The 24,364-nt window shown below is 40.4% G+C and overlaps 1 long non-coding RNA gene across 1 annotated transcript in view; it reads left to right on the top strand.

Annotated features, from left to right (window-relative positions):
• The window catches only part of LOC140708331 (uncharacterized), a 34,208-nt gene extending 10,068 nt beyond the window's left edge, over positions 1-24,140 (top strand). Inside the window, exons 2-4 of the long non-coding RNA XR_013537367.1 lie at positions 12,547-19,987; positions 22,383-22,463; positions 23,195-24,140. This is a non-coding gene — a long non-coding RNA (uncharacterized LOC140708331). The remainder of the gene's footprint in view (positions 1-12,546; positions 19,988-22,382; positions 22,464-23,194) is intronic.
• Positions 24,141-24,364: the final 224 nt, after the last annotated feature.

Genomic DNA, 24,364 nt, shown 5'->3' with positions numbered 1-24,364 from the left:
ATATAACCACAGTTATTCCACCTGGACTTTGCCCTCGAAGAAACCCACGGTTTTATCTTTTTTATATCTTGATTCTAGTTTCAACAGTGACCACCAATCAGAGGCCACACCCAATTCCTCTAGCTCTTGCTTATCCCTTATATTCTGTTCTTTTGTAAGCAGTTCTTTATAAGTGATCAACGCTCCTTTCTGATTCAACGTAAATGCCTCTATAGGAGCTACCCATAGTGGAATTTTCTTATAGGTTTGTGCTTGAAATTTTTGCCATACTAAACCTAATGCCTTCCTTAAAGATATGTTCTCCAAAATGTGATTGTTCTTCGTGTTCGCCATACCACATATATGCATGCCATCCCATTTTTAAATCATGTCACTCCAGTTTCAAAAGTCTTTGGTTTTCAAGAGTTATCAATTCTTTTACCCAGGTCATGGCACAGGCCTTATAATATAATAAGCAATTCGGTAGTCCTGCCCCCCCCTTTCTTTCAGATCTTGTAGTAGTCTGAGTTTTATTTTTGGTTTCTTAGATTTCCAAATAAATTTTGATGTCAAGCTATCCAAGTCCTTAAAGTACTTAAAATTTAATAATATTGGCAGGTTTTGAAATAGAAATAATAGTTTTGTTTTATTATTGATATTTTTTCCATTAAAGAGAGTTGTAACTTGCTCCAATCTTTCAGATTTTTCTGGATTTCCTTCTGTATTGTTAAATAATTTTCTTTCATTAAGTTGCTTGGTTTTTTTGTGATAATAACTCCTAAATATTTGGTGTTTTTTATTTGCACCACCTCAAAGTTAGAATTCCTTGCCAATTTTTCCACATCTTCTTTCTTTGTTTTTAGTCATAAATTTTGTTTTTGATAATTTATTTTAAATCCATCCACCTGTCTAAATTCGTCTATAACTCTCAGCAATTCTTCCAAATTTTTAGAGGATTTTCTAGTATTATCACTAGATCATCTGCATCTGCTTGCACCTTGAATTCTTCTCTAAAGTCCTTTAATTGCCTCATTATCCCTTATCTGTCTGTTCAGGATCTCCAATGTTAGAATAAATAATAAGGGGGATAGCGGACATCCCTGTCTTGTGCCTTGTTCAATCTGTATGTTTCCAGTTAAATTGCCATTAATTTTAATCCTGACTTTTTGTTTGGTATATATTGCATTAATTGTAGAAATGTTCCCTCGAATCCCATTCTCTTTAATTGTAACAACATAAACTCCCAATTGACATTATCAAAGGCATTCTCTGCATCGAGAAAGATTAACGTCATCTGCTTTTCTGGATGCATTCCATAATATTCCAAAATGTCTATTATCATCCTTATGTTTGATGTCAGTTTCCTTTCAGGGATAAAGCCTGTTTGATCTTTATGTATTATTTCTTCAAGTACCTCCTTCAGTCTGGTTGCAAAGATGGTTGTAAAAATCTTATAATCAACATTTAAGAGAGAGATCGGTCTATAGTTCTTAATTTGATTTTTCTCTGCCCCTCCTTGTGTATTAAAGAGATATATGCCTCTTTCCATGAATTCGGGATTTCCCCTTTAATCTGAATATCTTCAATTAGTTTCTTAAATTGTAGACTTACAATTTCTTTGAATGCCTTATAATATTCAGCTGGAAGTCCATCTGGGCCAGGGGGATTTCCCACGTTTTTGTTTCCTCCATGCTTCCCCAATCTCCTCCATTGTGATTGGTTTGTTTAGTTTCTCCAGTTGTTGAAAACTGAGCTTCCATGCTGGGACTTATTCAAATAATTTTTTTGCTTCTCTTGTTCTAATTCTCTTTTTTTATAAAGACCAGCATAAAATTTTTGAATTTCTTTTTCAATCTCCTTTTGTTTATATACTTCCTTTCCTTGCTTATCAAGTATTGTGTTGATCACTGTTTTTTTCCTCTCTCTCTCTTTATTCTATACATTAACCGTCTTCCTGGTTTGTTTGCATTCTCAAATAATTTTTCCTTGCAAATTTAATTTTCTTCACTATCTCTTCCTGCTCCAACAAATTAATTTTGTTCTGTAAGATGCATATTTTGTTTAATAAATCCTTGTTCGTTGGGGTCTCCTTCAGCTCCATTTCCTCTTTTTTAAATGATGTTATTAATGTTTGATATTGTTTATTTCTCTCCTTTTTTCTTTGTGTATTATATTCTATTGCAAATCCTCGAAAACATGCTTTTGCTGCATCCCATACCACTGTCATCCCTGTATCTTGGGGTTTGTTGATTTGAAAGAAGAAATGCAGCTTTTTAAAAATTTTGTTCAAGAAAGTGTCTTCTCTCAGTAAGTGACTATTCAGCCCCCAAAGTCTTCTTCTTGTCATTTGCCCTAATGTCATCAATACTGGGTTATGGTGTGCATATGTGTTCGGCAATATTTCAGTGTCTTCTACTTGATGTGTGATTTCCACTGATATCCAACAATTATCTGTTCTTGACCATGAATTGTGTCTATTAGAGTAAAATGTATAGTCTCGTCTGTTAGGATGCCTGGTTCTCCATAAAGCGATTAAATTTATTTCTTCTGTCATTTCCAGGAACACCTTGGGTATCATATTTCTTGTTCTTTTCTTCCCATTTCCAGTTGCCTTTGATGTATCCTTTTCTTTGTTGACTATTGCATTGAAGTCCCCCATTAATACATATTTTCTGTTCTGACCTTTGTATCAATTGATTCTTCAATTGGAGGTAAAATTTATGTTGGGCTTCATTTGGTGCATATATATTCACCAGTAATATTTTTTCTTCCTCCTTAGAAATTTTCACCATCAGTAATCTCCCATCCTCCGAAGCAAAAACCAATTTCAGGTCCAGCTCTTTTTAAATAGACATAGCTACTCCTTTTTTCTTTTGTTGACTTGATTTAGATTAGGCACCCTTCAGTCTCAAGAGACTATGGCATCATGCTCTGTATGGAGGACTTGGAACAGCATCTAGTGTGGCTGAGAAGGCCAATTTGAGAGTGACAATTCCTTCCATACTGAAGAAAAATACAATCTGTACCCTATCTAGCTCCCTGATTTTGCTGCTTTCGTGACTGCCTCTTTGTCTCGGCCTGCTGGACAAGGGTCTCTTCAAATTGGGCGAGGCCATGATGCAATGCCTACCTCGAGGCTGAACGCTCAGATGTAAGGTTTTCCCATCTGTTGAGGTCTATTCCTAAGGCCTTCAGATCCCACTTGCAGGTATCCTTGTATCGCAGCTGTGGTCTCCCTCTGGGGCGATTTCCCTGCACTAATTCTCCATATAGGAGATCTTTTGGAATCTGACCATCAGCCATTCCTACAACATGCCCAAGCCAACATAGACGTCGCTATTTCAGTAATGTATACATGCTAAAAATTCCAGCTTGATCTAGGACTTCTCTATTTGGGACTTTGTTCTGCCAGGTGATACCAAAAATCCATAGGAGACAACACATATGGAACGTGTTCAGCTTCATTTCCTGCTGTGCACAAATGGTCCAGGACTCACTGCAGTACAGGAATGTGCTCAGGACACAGGCTCTATAGACTTAGAGGTTAATCCAACTTAGAGGTTACTAGGCGCTCCTCGGTGGTAAAGCCAGGTCTGGAGGCACTCCACGTGTCGATAGGGGCTAGGGAAGGTATTGGGATTTTGCTGGCTTACCGCGCTCCCTGCGACCCAGCCACTTCCCTACCGGAGCTGTCTGACTTTGTCTCCGCGGCATTGTTGGGATCCCCGAGGCTTTTGGTCTTGGGTGATTTCAACGTGCATGCGGGGGCAGAGACCACAGGGCCAGCTCTTGAGTTCTTGGAAACCATGGCTTCCTTGAACATGTCCCAACATGTCATCAGCCCCACCCACGTGGGTGGCCATACGTTAGACCTGTTTTTTTCCACCAACTGGAGCGAGTGTGGTCTGGTGGTGACTGACCTCGTGTCGGTCCCCTTGTCATGGTCAGATCACTACCTAATAAAATGCAACCTCTCAGTGGCACTCCCCCCTCACAGGGAGCAAGGACCTATTTCTATGGTCCGACCTCGAAGGCTACTGGACCCTGATGGATTCCAGGAGGCCATGAGAGGTGTTCCGGCTGACCTGGCTGGCGCTCCTGTCGAGGCTCTGGTTGACAGCTGGTCCATCGCTGCCACTAGGGCTATAGACACGATCGCACCTAAACGCCCTCTCCGGCTCAGAGCTCGGCCTGCGCCCTGGTTTAACCAGGAACTCCGAGCGATGAAGCGACATAGGAGAAGGCTAGAGCGTAGGTGGAGGAAGAACCCGACGGATTACAACTGGACAGCTGTCAGGGTCGCAACTAACCTTTACCTGACTAAGGTAAAGGCTGCATGTAGATCATTCTTCGCTAACCGGATAAGCGAAGCATCCAACCAGCAGGCGGAGTTATTCCGTATAGTGCGCGACCTATCTGGAACTGGTTCAGGTGATAGGCCTCCCCCCAGTTTTTCCCCTGACCAGTTTGCAGCCTTTTTAAAATCTAAAGTGGAGGCCATCCGCCGGGAGCTCTCTCCGTTTTTAAAAACAGTGAGTCGAGCAGAGATGTCCAGCGCTCCGTCTTACCCAGTGACTTTCGATTCTTTTCAGCCTGTAATGCCTGATTCTGTCTCCAGGGTGCTTGACCGCTGCCGAGCCACCACCTCCTCCTTGGACCCTTGCCCTGCCTGGTTAATCAAAGCAGCCAGGCCGATAACAACAGAATGGGCCACAGTAATAATAAATGAGTCTTTCCTTGAGGGTAGATTTCCATCCGCCCTCAAGGAGACACTCATTAGGCCCATAAGAAAGAAACCTAGTTTGGCGGCGGACGAAATTGGCAATTATAGGCCCGTCGCCAATGTTTCTTTCATGAGCAAAGTGGTTGAGAGGGTGGTGGCTGATCAGCTCCAGGCTCACCTGGACGAAACGGATGCCCTGGATCCATTTCAGTCAGGCTTCAGGCCGCGCCATGGTACTGAGACGGCATTGGTCGCCCTGTACGATGACCTGTTGAGGGAGGCCGACAGGGGCAAAATCTCCCTGCTGGTCCTCCTCGACATCTCGGCGGCCTTTGATACCGTCAACCACGGTATCCTCCTGGGGAGGCTCTCTGAGTTGGGAATTGGTGGCTCGGCACTTGCCTGGCTCCGTTCCTTCTTGGGGGACCGTCCCCAGAGAGTTCAGCTTGGGGAGAGCGTCTCGGCCCCATGGAGTCTCAATTGTGGGGTTCCACAGGGGTCGATTATCTCCCCAATGCTGTTTAACATCTATATGAGGCCGCTGGGTGGGGTCATTAGGGGATGTGGGGCTTCGTGTCATCAATATGCCGATGACACCCAGCTCTACATCTCCTTTTCACCAACTGCAGGTGATGCTGTCCTTTCCCTTCAGCGTTGCCTGGGGGCCGTACTGCAATGGATGCAGGAGAACGGACTGAGGCTGAATCCGGATAAGACAGAAGTTCTGAGGGTGGGTGCCCCCATGGTAGGTGGCTTGGGTGGCTCTCTCACATTTGGGGGGACCACCTTGGCCCCGAAGAGTGGGGTCCGCAGCCTCGGCATATATTTGGACCCGATGCTCACCATGGAAACTCAGGTGGCGTCGGTAGTCCGCACTGCATTTTTCCATCTTTGGCGGATTGCCCGGCTGCGACCCTATCTCGACATGGGGGCACTCACTACCTTGGTGCATGCGCTCGTAATCTCAAGATTAGATTACTGTAACGCGCTCTACGTGGGGCTGCCTTTGAAGCTGACACGGAAACTTCAGGTGGTGCAGAATGCGGCGGCCAGGCTCCTTACAGGAGTGAGAAAATATCAACACATCTCTCCAACTCTGGCCGCATTGCATTGGCTGCCCATCTGTTTCCGTGTCAACTTCAAAGTTTTAATGCTTACTTATAAGGCCCTAAACGGTTTAGGACCTCGATATTTGGCGGAACGCCTCCTCCCACCAAGGTCTACCCGGATCACCCGCGCGAATCAGGAGGTGAGGCTGAGGAGCCTGACGCCGAGAGAGGCCCGGAAGGAGAAGACACGAAACCGGGCCTTCTCGGCAGTGGCTCCTCGCCTCTGGAACAATCTCCCTCTGGCGATTCGCACGGCCCCCATGCTGGGCACCTTTAAAACCCAATTAAAAACATGGCTGTTTATTCAGGCCTTCCCTCCAGCCAACTCTTGATTTTTTCTTACATTTCCTTTTTATCTTTACTGCTGTTCTTGTTTGATTATTATGTATTTGTCTACGTTTTATTATTTGATTTTATATTTGGAAGCCGCCTAGAGTGGTCCGGTGGGCCAGATAGGCGGGGTATAAATTAAATAAATAAATAAATAAATAAATAGACCTGGATCTTGATATATGTCGTCAGCTTCTTATTGAGCCATACTCTCTTTGTGAGTCTAGAAAACATGGTAGCTGCTTTGCCAATGTGTTTATCCAGCTCGACATCTAGGGACAGAGTGTCAGAGATCATTGAGCCAAGGTTGACTTGAAGCTATGAAGATTTTACCCAATTTTGGAACCAACACTTCTGTGCATTTTTTGAAAAAAAAAAACCCTCAAGTCTTCTTACAAAGAATTATTTCAGACATGCTTTCTACAACAAAATTCTGTGTACAGCCTCACAGATGATTAGTATTTTCCCTATTTATTAATCCCTCATGGCTCTTTCTTCTTCTTTTTAAGTTGAAGGCTTTGTCTGTCTGATCTTTATTTTATTCCCCTCTTTTGTCTAATTTTAGATTGTAAGCCTGCAGGCAGGGCCATCATCTAGGTTTACCTAATGTACGGCGCCTGGTTTATTTGGATGCTGCATTTAATAACAATAATAATAATGAAAATAATTGATGGAGATAATATTTATAATTATTATTCATGGAACATAATCTATGTGTGTAACATAAAAGGATGTTCTATATGTGCATTGCTGAGGGGAGCATCTGCTCTGGAGAAAGTAACTGGACAGTTTGAACTTCATATTCTGGTGCAGACTTTGGACCTAAGATGTTTGCAATCGAGATTTTAGATCAAACAAAGTTGTACAGATCTGAGGGGTGCATATTGTACTACAGATAAAGAAATATTGACTACCTAATGACCTAATGGAAAATACCTATTGATTTTTCACTTTTCTAAAGATTCACAGTCTTTTGCTATTATTTCCTATTATAGTTTAAGTTGAGTATGCCGGGGCTTGAAAACATTACTTTATTGATCCAAAAAGTAACTTTCCCAAGAGAAGAACAAGACCTCATTATTATCAGGACAGTTTGGTGTGTGTAAGAGGACCAATCTAACTCATTGGGACTGTTTTCATTTGCATTAGGAACAGGATACTAAAACAGGCTAAAAGTGGAGAGGTGTAGAATTTCTACCATACAGTACTGGTTTTTCAGCAGGAGTGCCCTGTCTCCAGGTCTGTCACTCTATCACCTTAGAAAAAGAAAAGGTATCACTGAACTTCACCTTTTTAAAAGGCTGCTCGTATGTGGGCATTAAAACATTGCCTATAAATGGGTCTTAAGTATATAATTATAGGATAGACCCATACAGTTCCCAAACAGTTGCTCCAGGCTATTGTGTAAGCAATACTCCTTTGAGAAACATATAAATACATGTAATTCGGTATATAATGCACATGTTTAAAGAACTGCCTAATTACGTAGTTTCCCAGGAGACTGCAAAGGCTCCAAAAGAGCTGCTCCAGTCTCCCACATATATAATGTGTGTTTTATCACCATCCATGAATCTCTCCCATTCTCTTTCTTTCCATGGGGGATGGGGGCAGTAGCAAGGAAATTACGTACAAAACACCTACTGTACAATGCACAGTCTTGATGTAATGCGTGCCATACAAATGTTGGGAAGCCAAAAAAGGTTCTGTGCTGACTCAGTTTCACTGTCTCCCTGCTGCATTTTGTGTAGCTTTACATGTTTTTTTCTATGAGGCCATGTTTTACATCAGATCATTTTAAAGAAGGCCATTTTTGTCAAAGTTTTTTTTTTTTAAATTCATACTTGGGTGCATGTAGCTGGGCTGGCCAGAAGTGCATGTTCCCCACTCTCTCCTTCTTGTAGCAAACATTTGGGTTCTCTGAAACTGCTGCATAAAGGCTATGAAGACCTTGCTGAACAGAGTGAGCGGGGGAAGGGGAGGGGAGAGGGGGGGAGGTGGAGGGACAATTGGAGAAACGCAAATGGATGATTCAATTCCTTGTCCCTTCAGACATTTGTAGGTCTCCATCTTTCTGGTACCTAGTCAATTCTCAGATATTTATTTAGAATAGATTCATGTAGATTTACTTAGGTATCTAATTTAGGTAGTTTTATGTTGTGTTAATGGTACACTACAATGTTTTAGGTTTTGAAATCTGGAGTCAAATAAGTCCTCATACATTGCTTGTCTTATAGGTTTTATGTACTTTATATTGGGGAATATTGTTCAACAGTGTAACCATTTTGTTCTGCAATGGTTCCCAACCTTGGGTAATCCAGGTGTTCTTGGAGTACAGTTCCCAGAAACCCTGGCCAGCACAGCTGGTGGTGAAGGCTTCTGGGAATTGCAGTCTAAGAACAACCGGATTACCCAAGGTTGAGAATCCCTCTTTTTCTTAGAAAAGGAAAATTAAGATGTTATTACTGTTAAACCTGCAAATGGCATAATCCTTAATACCCTTTCCCAGGTATTTTAGTTTTATGTCTTTCTTGAAATACAGTGGTGCCTCGCTTGACAATGTTAATTCGTTCCAGCGAAATCGCTGTAGAGCAAAAACATCGTCAAACGAAATAAAAAAACCATTGAAACGCATTGAGAACTGTTCAGTGCATTCCAATGGGCTGAATACCTGCTCGTCCAGTGAAGATCCTCCATACAGCAGCCATTTTCTGGTGCCTGTTAAGCGAAAAATCAGTCCTAAAAGCAGTGGGGGGCCATTTTCTTCAGCCGGTGGCCATTTTGAATCCCAACAATCAGCTGTTTGCTGATCATCGTAAAGTGAAAATCGGTTCCCAAAGCAGGGAACCGATCATCGTGAAACAAAAAAAAAAAACCCATTTAAACCATCGTTTTGCAATCACAAAAGCGATCGCAAAAACTTCAACGTTAAGCAGATTCGTCATTATACGGGGTAATCGTCCAGCAGGGCATGACTGTACTTTCAATCCTCAAATTGAACTGATACAGCAACCTTTTCTATTTATTGTGGGCTAGTTGCCCTCAGGTCTTCTGCTCTGTTACATGACTATGCTGTTTTCCCTTCCCCCATATATTTGCAACTCAGGAGTGTCTATCGGGTATAACCTCTTCCTGTTTCTTCAAACCTCTCTTCATTACTCTTTTTTCCTTGAAAGCTATACATACACAGGGTCTTCATCCTCAGAAGCAACATAACTACATCCACTTGATTTTATTTTGCCCTTCTTTCCCCTCTCTTTCTGTTTTCTGACCTGATTTAAAATGTCTGTTACACTGACTATGTTGTATAATTCATAATAATCTTGCTTCCTGAAAATAAAAAAATAGAACTGTATTTACCCTGACATATTTTATTACTTTATGATGCCTGCCAGTATACCTGTAAGTTGAGCCCCCCAGACTGTTTCAAAATGTATGATTATTGATATTGACTTTTCCTGTACTTCTTAAATTTAAGATGTGATATGAACCAGAGTCCACTTACATGTGGATATTTATTTATTTGATTTTCTTTGTATACCACCCATCTGGCTACTAAGGTCACTCTGGGTGGTTCACAACAAAATGAAACAATAACCACATAAGCATAACAATATAAAAATCAAAATAAACATATATAAATCAATTAAACTTAAAAGAAAAGACAAACTTATAAAACAGTTAATATTGAAAGATCGTGAATATAATGTTATCATTATCACCATCATCTTAGATCTCTGGGTAGAGTGGGCGGCATATAAATTAAACAAACAAACAAACAAACAAACAAACAAACAAACTGCAAAGCTGGAAGGGCCCTATGGATCCTTGAGTCCAGCTCCTATCGAGGAGGCGCAGTGGGAAATTTAACTTCCAATCTCTGTCTCTGTGGCTTAGATACCTAACCCACTGAGCCATCCAGCAGTTTGATGTGGATATATGTTGGGACTAGCAACCAAAATTTGCAGTTTAGTGTGCTCTTATTTAAGGTTCTGGTTGTACAGACAGCCATGCCTTAAAGTATACCCTATTTTATGTGCACCAGTCTAGAAACACCCTCAAACTTGTTGATACCTCTCTCTGGTCCAGGATTACACTACATAGGCTGCACAATGGGCTGTACTTAGAAAAATGATTTCTGTTTTGAATTGGGAGGCAGAGGATGTAAGGTGAAAATGGAAGTTTTTTCTCCTCACTAGATGAGGTTAAGAAAATGTTGCACACAATTGGCATTTGAAAACTCTTGGTAAAAAAAAAGTAATGAAAGTGTTTTATGTGCCAAACGTTGCTCTTGACAAAAAAAAATCCATTATATTTTGCCATTATGACTTCATTGATTCACGTCAGATACCCCTCTCTTATAAATCATTTCACAGAAAAGTGATGACTGCTTACTGTACTAATGAGAAATGTCATGAAAATATATGTTAGTGGACGATTTCCCTTAATGTATTGGCATGTGTAAGACTTTAAAAAATGTCTGTGCTTCCTTATATTGCTATCTTATTCTTTTATCCCTATTAAATTTTAAAAAATCCTGTTGAATACAAATGGCTGCAGCTGGCAGAAATAAAAAGAGATACTGTCGCTCCTCTCCACTCTCCCCCCTCCTTTCTCATTGGGTGGCTTTATTTGTCCCAGCCATTTCCAGTTTTTCAGGTTCAAGGAATGTTGGCAGTTAGCTTAGGGAATGCTGCTTGTACAAGGTCACCCAAAAATGTTTAATTCTGAGGCAGGAAGTTAACGCATTGTTCAAATATTTGCCTAATGCACTGAACAAGCACCCAAGCTGTCCATTAAACATGGAACGCTTTGTACAGGAATGAAATTGAGAAAAGGAGGCATGCATAAATAAAACAATTTCAGCCCTGGAGATAGTTTCCTTTTTCTATGAACCCCCAACTCTGCTCTTCTGTATAATTTCAAACGTGGCAGTAATTTTAACAGCGTGGCTATTCTTTGTTCAGATGCTTCAGTGATGTCACATGCGATTCAGCTATACCATTTAGCAAACAATTGCCTTCACATAACGGAATGTCTCTGGGTTTACCCAGATGGGAGTGAAACAAGAACCTAGTTCATCATTCTAGTTTGGCATCTCAAACTGTCACTATGGAACGAAATGTGGAATCCATCTCTGGGTCCACCTATCTATGAAAAGTGTGCGTCATTGACTCTGGAGCCACAATGAAGCAAGATCTTACCATGCTAATTTCAAAGTGGTTTCTGGCAGCTTTCCTGTTGAATGGGGTACAGATGGCTTCTGACTTCTCCATTCGTGTTTTTTTTTTAATGTTTCAGCTGAATATGCCATTAGGATGAGAGTTTCAGCATAAATCTTAGATCTGAAGTGCATCAAAATTTATTGATGTTCCCCATCTAGTTTTAAATGTTGGAGTTTGCATCATCGTCTTCAGCTCAAACTTTAGCAGGCACTTAAAGTTGGAGTCGATTAATCATCTGATTGGCTAAGCTAATGTATGGCTTTAAATCAACTTCATTCATAGCTTTATGTGGCTGGGTTTCCTGGCCCCATGTTGGAGAGAGGTCATCTTTATGTTTTTTAAATCAGAAATTGGTAACCATAACAACCTTGCCTTCAGCAACCCTGCTGAAAAAACCACTTAATTTCATTTTCAGGGTCATGATACATGGAAATCTATTGTATTAGTTAGAATCCTCTTCAAAGGCACCTGCTATGAGTCTAAGGGGAAAAGAAAGTATCCTGTATAATAGCAGAAAACTCTTTTTATCAGTGCCTCTGCGTATATAGCCAAAATGGCACCATCCATGCAAATGAGACACGTATCGAGGCTTAGGGAGGCACAGAATGCTGACTAATTGCTGGGGCTAAACTTGAAAATGGGTGGTGAGCATTAAGTGTTCTAGCAAGAACATAGTTGGCAGGCTGGAAGTGGAAACAGAAGCATTCAGTACTGCAAGATTTGTGTCATGCACTAGTATCTGCTAATGAACTATCTGGAGGTAACCTGAAGCTTGATACAAACAGGATAGACATGTTTTAAATCAGTTAAACTGCTGATGTGAGATTAGGAACTCTTAACCTGTCTTGAGTGGGTTGACTTTTCACTTAAAATGCAGGCTTGTAGCTGGGAGTTATCTTGGACCTAACCCTATTTCTGGGTGCTCTGGTGATAGTGGTGGCCAGTAGTGTATTTGCACAGCTGTGGCTGATATACTGGCTATAAACTTTCCTGGGGATTGCTGCAGTAACACAAGCCTTGCTTACATCACATTTGGTTTAATACTATTTGCTCTATTAAGAGGCTGCCTTTGAAAAGTGTCTGGAAAATCACAGCTGGTTCACAACATATACAGTAACTAGTGGTTAAGTATCTGGCTGTGGAGCCAGAGGCTGGCAGTTTGATTCTCAAACTTGCTTCCTAGGGGAAGAACCAGCCTGTGTAGCCATGGGCAAGCTGCAGTGTCAGAGGATGCCCCCAGAAGAGGAGAATGATGAACTGCTTCTGAGTATTCTCTACCTAGAAAACACCGGAGTCACCACAAGTCAGAATTGACTTGACAACATGCAGTTATTATCACAACATGTAAGTGTAGCTCATGGAATGAGCATGTATTGCCCGAAAATCTTGGGGCAGAGGACTTTGCTGTGAAGAGGAGCCACCTATGGCAATATAATTAAGCAAGTGACCCATTATATCATTCCAAAATACATGCAGCAATGAATGTATTTGTTAGGCCAAATGAAAAAGCATGACACAAACACCTGTGCGAGCTTCCAAGAGGACTCTCTCATTGTCAGCAGATTTAAATCATATTAAAGGTGTGAGAAAGGAAAGAGGGAAGGCCAGAGGTTGTGACTTTTTCAGAGCTGTGCTGGCTTCCAGTTTGTGTACTGGCAAAGTTCTGAAAAATCACTTTTAAACCCTTTTTGAAGTCTGAGGTGAAGACCATGATTGTTCTCAACCATGAACCTGCCAAGGACAGTAGCTGAGGCCCCTTATCTGTTTTGTCAGAATAAAATACAAGGCTAGTATAGGGATTCTTCTGTAGGTGATGCATCTATGAAATTTTATGAAAATGGTTTCTGTATGGTTCACAATTCAATAAGGTCCATAATTCCACAAATACCATTGTACTTGTGATGCAGACTGTATAGTAAACTGGGGTTATTGAACTTTAGACTGCACCACCAGACTGAAGGTCATCTTTTTGATTCTTCAATACAAGAAACTAGCATATCAGGAAGACAGTTATGGCAAACCTTTACACTGGTGTGCTGATTTTTTACTTTTCTTCACCCTTACCTCTAAGGGGAGCATTAATCTGTAAACTGGAAGAGTAAAGAGTAAATCATTTTATTTTTATTGTATTGAATTTTAATTGTTGTAAGCCACCCAGAGACCTCTGGTTAGAGTGGGTGGCATATTAATTAATTAATTAATTAATTAATTAATTAATTAATTAATTAATTAATTAAAGCAAGCAAGCAAGCAAGCAAGCAAGCAAGCCCGGAGGCCTACTTTCTCAGCTTGCCACACATCACTCTGTGTGATGCTTACATAGGCTTTCAGTCACCATCAGTTTTCACCTATTCAAATTACAATTAAAAATAATCCCTCTGGCAAATCCTGTACTTTTTAATCAGAGCAACATTTTATTGGAAATACTGATAGATAAGAAAATATTCTGTTTACAGGACTAACCTGAAATGGCCACCCTAGTTTCCCTGACCTGTTACTGAGTTACAAAGTAAAAGTTACAGCTACAATTTCTCTAAAAACCTAGAAGCCCAAACTTACAGCATTGTTTGAAGGCTCTTTGAGCTAACAACTCCCACCTCACATGACAGCTGTTATCTTCATATTAGTTCAAGGTCCCATACTAGTTCTTGAGGCCAAATGTACTCTGGCCACTCTATTCAAATGTAATGGAGTCAGGTTAGTCAACAAAATAAAGAAATCAGGAGGCTGGAAAGGACTGGAAGGTCAAGTTCACTCTTCTACTCTGAGTCAAGAATCCCATTTATAAACACTTTCTCTCCTTCCTGCTTCCTTCTCTCTACCACAAAACCCAAATAAATGGCAAGTAAATAAAACAGAAAGCATGCTCAGAAATCATCCTTCCTACCCCCCACTTCCAGATACTTTAAATGAATGATGTTCAACATCTGATAAATAAATTAATTACCATTCCAAGGAAGTAATAGAAGTGTGTTTTCTCAAACATAGTATTTTACACAAGCACAACTTGCTTCTCCATTTTCTCAAACAAATTTTAAAGCACAGAGGCTGAGCTGGTAATTTTACCCTTCGTGTGGAAACTGCTATACCAGTATGCATTGCAGATCTCTCCTGCTCTTACATAGACAACACTGGTGGCAACCCTCTCCTCGTTTTCACTTTCCCAAGGGTGGGAAATGTGTAGTCCTGTAAGCCTCTCTGCCACCTCTGTTGCATATATGGAATTTCAACAGCATCTAGAAGGCCATACAACCCCTGCCCCTGGCAGAGGGGATCAAATACTGTATAGGATTCCCCAGACTAGAGCTTGGAAATTGTTCATTGAATTTAGCTTGTCCCATTTTTGCTTAAAATGACATAATGTCAGTGCTTTATAATTTAATCTGATTTCAATGTTTCATTTATAATGCTAATAAGGTGTTATCATTAATTATCACTATGCTCTTTGACTAAGAAACCACAAGCTGAGAAATTGATCCCCTCTACACACATGATATATATTTGAAACACTTCCGGGCTCTTCTTGCTTTATTGGAAGGTCACTGAAATATTTAGACATACTTCCCTTTTGTTTCCTGAACACTCTGAATTCATGGTCTTATTAATACAGTGTTTTAAAGGTATTTAGCTGGCTAGATAGCTCAGTGAGTTAGGTCACTGTCTATGGAGCCAGAGGTTGGGAGTTCAATTCCCCACTGTGCCTCCTTTGAGTAGAGCCAGTCTGTGTGGCCTTAGCCAAATTACATAGCCCCAGGATGCTTCCAGAAAATGGGAACAATAAACCTCTATCTGGGAAGCCGTGAGAAAGATTGTCATACATCTGAATTGATTCAACAGCACATTATGATGATGATTAAAGGCATTAAAAATCTTCTAATTTGCTTATGACACTTCCTCCTCTTAACCAAATCTTTTATATACATAAATCTTCCATATATATAATATAGTGAGTTTGGAGAAAAAAGTTACAACAGATACTCTGATTGGGTTGTTTAGGTATAGACTACTCAGAAGGGATTTCCTTCTCCTTGGGTGCTCTGGAACTATGTAACTTGCCAAAGACTACATATGCTGGGTCTTCTTCTATAAGGCCCAATGGGGAATTAAATTCCCACCCCCTGACTCTACAGTCAGGTGCTCCATCTCCATGGGCTACCCAGCCAGCTTTACACACGCCTACTAAGAAGTAAGTCGCATTAAGATCAATGGGTGAGTGAGCATAGGACTATAGCCTTCATTGCCAGTAAGCCCATTTTTCATATGATCCAGCAAGGAAAAGTTTGATTTTCTAAGGCATTATTTGTATATACGCCCAATCCAGGCTTTAACAGGAAACAGGCATCAGTGGGAAAAAAAGATATCAATGTACATGACAAGGAGCACTCTGCCATTGTGCATATGCAGAGTGCAGAACAGATCCAGAGTGCAGATCATTTCGTTTAGTCGTTTGTGACCCCATGGACCAGAGCACGCCAGGCCCTCCTATCCTCCACTGCCTCCCAGAGTTGTGTCAAATTCATGTTGGTTGCTTCGCAGACACTGTCCAGCCATCTCGTCCTCGGTCGTCCCCTTCTCCGCTTGCCTTCACACTTTTCCAACATCAAGGTTTTTTGCAAAGAGTCTTCTCTTCTCATGAGATGGCCAATGTATTGGAGGCTCAGCTTCAGGATCTGTCCTTCCAGTGAGCACTCAGGATTGATTTCTTTCAAAACTGATAGGTTTGTTCTCCTTGCAGTCCAGGGGATTCCCAAGAGCCTCCTCCAGCACCACAATTCAAAGTCATCAATTCTTCAGCGGTCTGCTTTCTTTATGGTCCAGCTCTCACTTCCATACATCACAACAGGAAAAACCATAGCTTTGACTATTCGGACTTTCATTGGCAAGGTGATGTCTCTGCTTTTTAAGATGCTGTCAAGATTTGTCATCGCTTTCCTCCCAAGAAGCAGGCGTCTTTTAATTTCATGGCTGCTGTCTCCCTCTGTAGTAATCATGGAGCCCAGGAAGATAAAATCTGACACTGCCTCCATATCTTCCCCTTCTATTTGCCAGGAGGTGATGGGACCAGTGGCCATGATCTTAGTTTTTTTGATGTTGAGTTTCAGACCGTTTTTTGCACTCTCCTCTTTCACCCTCATTACAAGGTTCTTTAATTCCTCCTCACTTTCTGCCACCAGAGTGGTATCATCTGCATATCAGAGGTTGCTGATATTTCTTCCGGCAATCTTAATTCCGGCTTGGGATTCCTCCAGTCCAGCCTTCCGCATGATGTATTCTGCATATAAGTTAAATAAGCAAGGAGACAATATACATCCTTGTCGTACTCCTTTCCCAATTTTGAACCAATCAGTTGTTCCATATCCAGTTCTTACTGTTGCTTCCTGTCCCCCATATAGGTTTCTCAGGAGATAGATAAGGTGGTCAGGCACTCCCATTTCTTTAAGAACTTGCCATAGTTTGCTGTGGTCGACACAGTCAAAGGCTTTTGCAACATGTCCAGATACATTTTTAGAACTATTCATTTGCCTTCAGGTAGTTTCTTCAGTGTAAGCTGTAGTGGTTCTTGTTCACTTTACTTTACCTCATAATTAGTTCATGTTAACTTACAAGTTTTAAATATTGCAGTTTGAAGAAGAATCAACATGGAAGTGGCACATCCTTTCCTCTCGATACCTATCTAGTCCAGAAACAGGAGCCAATGAGAACTTAGAATAAATAAATAAATTGTATGATGATAAGGAAAATACTAGCATGCAGAGTGCAAATCCAAAATGCAAGCATGATGGCTTTAACTTAAGTAACCTTACAGTGCAAAGTAATGAGATTTTTAAAATAACAAAATGATAAATGCCTGTTTAGTTATTTTCTTATATTTATTTAAAAACGTTCCACTTCCCAGTCAGTATATGTGATATTCAGTGAGTGATTAGGCAGGCAGAGATAATCTAGTTGATTAGGATGTGTGAATAAAGAGAGATGCAGATCAGTGCCAAAATGTGATTGGACATGTTGCAATATTATGTGTCATACTTTGAAAATGATCTGATGGCACACAACAATAACAAAAACAAACAACAAAAACATGAACTTCAGGATAGCATGCTCCAACCTTGTCGTTTCCAGATGTGCTGGACTCCACCATGCCCAGACTAAAACTGTAATGGTTTTGGTAGCCTGCCTGGGGAAAAGTACCACATTGGAGAAGGCAACTTTAAAATTACAAAAAGAACAGTTTTGAAAGAGTCAATAATGACTGTATCAGTAGGGATCAATGGTAACAATCCACATGCCATTCTCATAAGTCCCAATGTTTATTTCAGAATGATCAGAATTTAATTCACACATTCACACAAATTCAACAAATTAAGCAAATTCACCCACCCTCATATTAACAACAATGAATTAATCACCTCATTTATAATGTTTAATATCAACGAATTCATTTTTAAACCTAACGTTTGAATTACTGCTTCATATGTAATATGGTCCTCAAAGGGCAAAAGAGCTAACATGATGATGGAAATCAGTTTTTAGCAATGCACTGCATCTAGGCATTACATTTGGTTTCGGAGACATGCAGTTATTGCTTTGGAAGAGTGTTGTTGTTTTCAAACTGAGTGCCAGGGAACTTGAATTTCTTGGAAGGTTCTCAAGGAGTCTTCAAAGAGAAAGTCAAAATGATAGACAAGCTTCCCTGAAAGGCAGTACCTCTTAAGTAATATTTCTCGCAATGTGCAGCCATGGGGAATTCTGGTTATGTTGAGAACCCAAAGGCCATTTGAGTACATACACACCTTAAGTTGTTTCATCTGCCCTAGAAGATCTCCCAGAATCCCTGCAATAGCCAAGAATGAAAGCGTCTTTTAATTTTTATTTCTTCCATACCAAATCCCCAAGTTTTTAAAATCTCAAATATGGTTAATTTCCCATACAATATTCCTGAAATGGAAAAGAAACCAATTTCTCACCCAACTGCATTTGCCAAATTTGAGAAGTGAAGCTATGTTGAACATAGAGAGGGCCATCTGGCACCTGAGGGCTATGTCAATGTGAAAGTTGAGGAACCTCTCAGAAAGAAAGAAACAGGTAGCAACCCTAACTTAGCAGTAACTTGACTGAATACTCAGGGATTCCATCCCCAAATTTTAATAGCTAAACCGACAAATTCCTTGGCCACTGTGGGATGAATCTGAGAGTGTAGGTCTCTCCTAAAGTCAAATTATTTTATTTTTAGACTATTACAATGTCAAATATAAAGAATATTCTAAAGTTTTGAAGCACAATTTTTACCTATCTCTAGCAATAAGCAGGATTGTGTGACAAACATGCTGAGGCTTCCCTGCAGATGAATTTATGTGGAAAGAAATCCCTGAATGCTGAAAATGCAAAAACAATTGCTTTCAAAGAATCTGGGCTCTGTTTGTCTGGGTGTAGTAGAGGAGGAAAACTGAACCCTTGAGTCATACAAATTCTAACCACTCCACCTGCCAATAATATAAAGTTATACAAGACATTTCACAAAGAACAACTTACATCATGACGTAATTCCATATTTTTATGGGCATGAAAGGGCTCCTCTACATGGAATATCTAATATGGCTGCTCATTTGATAGCACTGCTATGCAAGATCTTGTTCCAAACTAGCTGTGAGACATATCACTTCAATGGTGAACAAATGTGTAACATTCTTGGCTGTCTCCCGGCCTGCATCTCCATTATTTTTGGAATGTAACCCACAAACAATTCTTCTTCAAATTTTTTAATAGTTTATGTTCTAAGAGGCTTAAATGTCACACTGCCCAGTGTGCTCTGATAGGATTAGGATTCCTTCTGGCATCTGTTTATGAGGTGAGAAACACTATGGGCATTGGCCAGACTTTTTCATTTCTTACTTCAGAAATTGCTTTTCATGCTGTCATGTCAGCATGCCAGCTCATGCATAGCCTATCGAGAATCTAGGAACTAAGATATGCTTGGCTTGACCTTTCACCAGTTCTTGTTTTCTGCCTTGATTTTCCTTAAGTCTTCTAGTACAATCACTCAAGACAGATAATGTCCTGTGAGAGCGCATCAGAAATAATTATCTTCCTCTTTTTTTCCAGCTGAAATCCGCATCATGTTTGAAACCAGAAAGGATCTTATAAACACACAAATATTTCAGCTATTGTAAACATTTCCTGACTGTTCCATGTGTCTAAGAAATGCCTGGACTGCTGCTTTCCACACTTCATAGATTTTGGACTCGACACAGATAAACTCCAGCATGCATAAATCCCTTTGAAATCAATGGGATTTAAAATCCTTAATTGGGGGCTGAGATGAAATGCTGAACCATGCTTTAGCCATTTCTTATTATTGTCTTCTTATTTTCTAGAAAGGCTGCTGTTCCTATATATTTGGAATGCTCTGAAACTGAAGGGTCCAACTTATTCACAGCTCTCTTAGGCTCCTGCTGGAATGGTGGAAGTGAGGAAGAAGCAATGCTCTTCTCCAGTTCAGTCAGAATTTTGGTGTCCTCCCCCCACATCTATTTCTGTCTTGTTGCTTGTAGTTGGAAGAAAATTCTTCAAGCCATTCCCAAGACAGGTGTTTACTCTCTTGGAAGCTGCATTCTGTGACTGGGAAGGTAAGACCTCAGCTCTTGGTTTATATATACTATGCCTCACAAACTTCTCCTTGCATGAGGAACTGCCATTCCATAGGAGCTGGGACAAAATTCAGAGCTTTCTCTCTGATCTCAGTGATTCCATCGGCCAATGAGACAGAGGAGCAATAGGACTGTAGCCTAAAAGGCCTTTGTTAGCCACTATCCCAAAGTCTCTGTTCTTTATCTGTAATGTGGAGATAGTGTAAGGTTGCCATATTGCCAAGGTTTCCAGTGTTACCTGGGTTTTAGTTATGTCACTTGGTGCATGTTCACTCCATTAGGCCTTGGAGAATCAGAGATGAAAGTGTGTAGTCACTATTTGCTCACTTGCTTTATGAAAAATGAGTCCACTTCATCCTTCGGTCAGATTGTTCAAAATACATGTTATGCTGGGGTACACAAATGCTATTGGCAGCAAGCAACTGTAAAGGTTATTAATCCCAATAAAGAACTACGGTAGTCTTCAGAAATGAGCCGACTCTGCAAAGGAGACTGCTTTTCTTCCAGGTAAACTGAACAAAGAATCATGTCTGCCGCCTAGGACCCACTGCAAGAGGCAGGGAGTGACAGAAGAAAGATTCCTTGTTAGCTGATACTTGGTCCAAAACAAAATAAAACAAACAAACAAACAAAAAACCCACCACAAATCTGTGGACATGAGCCTTGGTTACCCTTGAAACAAAACTTGTTGTAAAAACAAGTACACACACACACACACACACACACACACGTGTGTGTGTGCGTGCATGTGTATGTGTGTGTGTATATATATATTCACCTTGAAATAGTGGAACTGAAAATGGGACACAACTTGGGGGATTTAGAAATTTTGGGGAATCTACAGAAGTGCTTGTCAGCAAAAGCAGCCACCAGTGCTGCATTTTGCTCTTGTGCTTCTTCTCTCTTTTTCTTCTTCTTTTGCCACCATCACTTTTTCACTCCCTTGAAATAATTACTATGTGAAATGAAATAGTTGGATGTTATCACAGCTTTGCTAATTTAGCAGCTGTACTAGAAAGCTAAATTCACTGCAGAATCAGTTTGCAGTTTCATCTCAAGTAGGAGAATAAAGGGTTTTTTACGGTCCAAAATTTCAAAAGAGCCTGGAAATGTTTTGAATATTTGTGATACTTCTTTTGGCCTGACATTCACGTATGGAATTCTTTATTCAGAAGCCAACAAAGCATTATTTTCTCTGAATGACCATAATTGTCCTTTGAGGTCCCTGAAATACTTTTCCATGTGGGGTTCAAAATTAGGTGTGTCTACCTCATCTGGATTCTGGCTCTGGAATCCAAAAAAACACAAGGGAAATCCAGATGTGGCTGTGGAATGTGGCAGGAGGAGGCATTTGAAACAGCTGCTAAAATAAGTGCCTACAGGTGTAGCCAGAAGGAGGAAATGGAAAGGGACTAGGCAGGAGAAGGGGGAATATATAAGTAACCAGACATACTCTTTCTCTTCTATACCTGTTCATAACTATTTTCTTTACCATAGAACATACATAGAGAAGAAGTAGATTGTAATCCATGAAAGCTAATACTGAAATAAATCTATCAGTTTCTAAGATGCTACAACTCTTTTAACTGTTTTTTTTTTTGGTACATGTTTTTGCTGCATCTAGCAGAATACCATATCAAGCAGATTAGTTCAAAGGTTATCAACAACTGGCTCATATAACTCAAGTCTCATGGCTCCTGTGAACCACCATTTGTTCAACTAGCTAGAAGCAGCCACCTCTTGATAGCTCCAAAGGATACCATTCAAGTGTGCTGTCTTTAGGTGCCTTTGTGAGATAGGAGCTGGTGTATAGTCACAATAATGTACATAAAATTGTACATTACAGTGGTACCTCGCTTAGCGAGCACACCGTATAATGACGAAATCGCATAGCGATTAGGTTTTTGCGATCGCAAATGCGATCGCATACCGATGGCCCCTATGGGCAAAAATCGCTTTGCGAAGATCGGTAAGTGTTTCGTATACCGATCTTCACAAAGCGATGCCGCGGATCAGCTGTTCGGCGGCTCCAAAATGGCCGCCAGAAGCCCTGAAATGGCTGCACGCGTTTTCGTGCCCTCCCCTCGCTTACCGTGGGCACGAGAATGGCTGCCGGCTATGGAACAACTTCACTGAACGGTGAGTTTTGGAGCCTATTGGAACGCATTAAACTAAGTTTAATGCGTTCCAATGGCTTTCCCCCGTTTCGTACATCGATGTTTCGCCATAGCGATGGTTAATCCGGAACGGATTAACCTCGCTATGTGAGGCACCACTGTATTTAACAGATGCCTCTAAAGCTGTCACCGCTCTGAGTGACCTCTTGACTTTTTTGTACACTGTGGCCTAACCTCTATAACTTCCCTCTCTCCAGATGTTCTTGAACCATGACTTCTGTCAACTCTAACCAGCTTGGCAAGGGATCACGGGAACTGCACACCTATGACGTCTGAAAGTCAGTATGTTGCTTATGCTGTCTGAGAGGAGGGTTGGGCTAGTTATTAGGTACATCTGTAAAGCAAAGAAACATTTCCGTGTTATGGAATTGTGAAGCCATTGCTTTTATTTCATATAGAGAAGCCTAATTCCTCTAATTAGAAAGTTTCCTTGGTGGTGCTCAGAACTTCTTCAGAACGTAACTTCCCTGATACCGTTTACATATAACCTTAAGAACACTCCTTTTGGGTCCACTCTGGTTGAGGCTGGCTCCGGTTTTTTGCGCTGATCTTTTCAATTCTCTGGCTTAGAATTTCTTCAACTTTTAAATCATGCTTTTGACTGTTTGAAGCATTATTGCTTAAGCAATAACGCTTAAATGATGTTTGAAGTATTTTTAGTTTAACTATCAAAGTCACTTGGAAGAATTTTCTACTGAAAAGCACTCTGCAAGTGTTTTGTTGTTATTATCGTTGTTGATAAAGTAAGAATTCTTGAATATCACCAAAGAATTGTGGTTTCATTCATGTGGATACATAATCCTTCTAACCAATGCTGGTTGCAGTTGTATCACATCTGAAGAGCTCGGTGGTTTAGGTCTGTGGCTGGAAAACCTGAAATTGGGAGTTTGACTCCCCACTGTGCCTCCTTGACAGGGGCTGGACTTGATGATCCATAGGGTCCCTTCCAGCTCTGCAGTTCTAAGGTTATTATTATCATTGAATTCATAGTTGGTCAATGTATCAACAGGTGCTGTTCTTCAACACAGAAGAGGAAAGTTTTCATACCCTGCCTGAAAGCACCTTTTCCGTTTACTAGAGCTATGAACAGAGCCATTAACTGAAAGGATGAGACATATACCCATCGGGAACAGAATTGCAAAAAATTTGGATCACTGGGAAGACCATGTCTCTAAGACATAGAAGTCTCATTGACCTTAATATGAGCAGTTCAGAAGGGATGAGTTCTAACTTGTGTAAGCTTCTTACAACCAGCTTTCCCTAATCGGTGTCTCCAGATAACTACATTTTCCATCATTCCTGATCTCTTGCTGGAGTTATGCAGCAAAAATAAAGAGGATGCCCAGATAAAGCATATTGGCTATAGTGCCACAATAAAGCAGATTCATTGTTTGCTGCAATATACTGACTTGATTTAATTTCTGGGAAAGCCTACACAATGTACCACAGTTTTTCCTTTTAATTTCCCTTAATCTAAATATTAATCTAAGTCCCAACCATTCTTTAAAATCAGTTTCTGATTAAACAACATTCTCAGGCATGGCATTAAACTCAGGTTTCTCCAGAATTCCCCTTGTTAATGAAAGGGGTGTGTATGCGTTTTTTCGATTTACTAGAGCTATGAACACAGCTACTAACTCAAAGGCTTATTCATAATGACAGAATATGCACTAGTCCATATGTCTGCTTGTTGAAAAGCTGCTGGAGAGATGCTGCTAGTTAGTGCATACGATGTTGATGATTCAAGGGTTAGATAAATGCACTTATAGTGGGAGGTACAGCTAGAAGAGGCAGCAGTGTTATAAATAGAATATTTTTAATTAAAAAGAAGTTGCCTGCCCTTGAATTATGTTGTACTTTTTAACATACAAATGTAAAAGCCTTTCATCCTGCTTGTAAGAATTTAACAATAAACACAGCATGTCTTCTCATACATTGAGAAACAAGGATATAAAGCTAGAGTGTTTTCATTATCACAGAATGTAACAAAAATGTCTCAGAAGATATTCTTCTGAGTTTTTCTCACCTTCTGGGGAAAAAGAGGAAATTTTGCTGAAATTTCCTTACAATACTTTGGTGGTACAAGGCATGTTTGTATTTTGTTGTGTCTTTAACAAAGGTTATATTATTGTTATGGTATTAACAGTCAACTACCGTATTTTTCGCTCCATAAGACGCA

This window comes from Pogona vitticeps, chromosome 6 (assembly GCF_051106095.1).
Source record: "Pogona vitticeps strain Pit_001003342236 chromosome 6, PviZW2.1, whole genome shotgun sequence".
Classification (NCBI taxonomy): domain Eukaryota; kingdom Metazoa; phylum Chordata; class Lepidosauria; order Squamata; family Agamidae; genus Pogona; species Pogona vitticeps.
The sequence above is the reverse complement of the archived record's forward strand: the minus strand, read 5'-3'. Positions and strand labels throughout refer to the sequence as shown.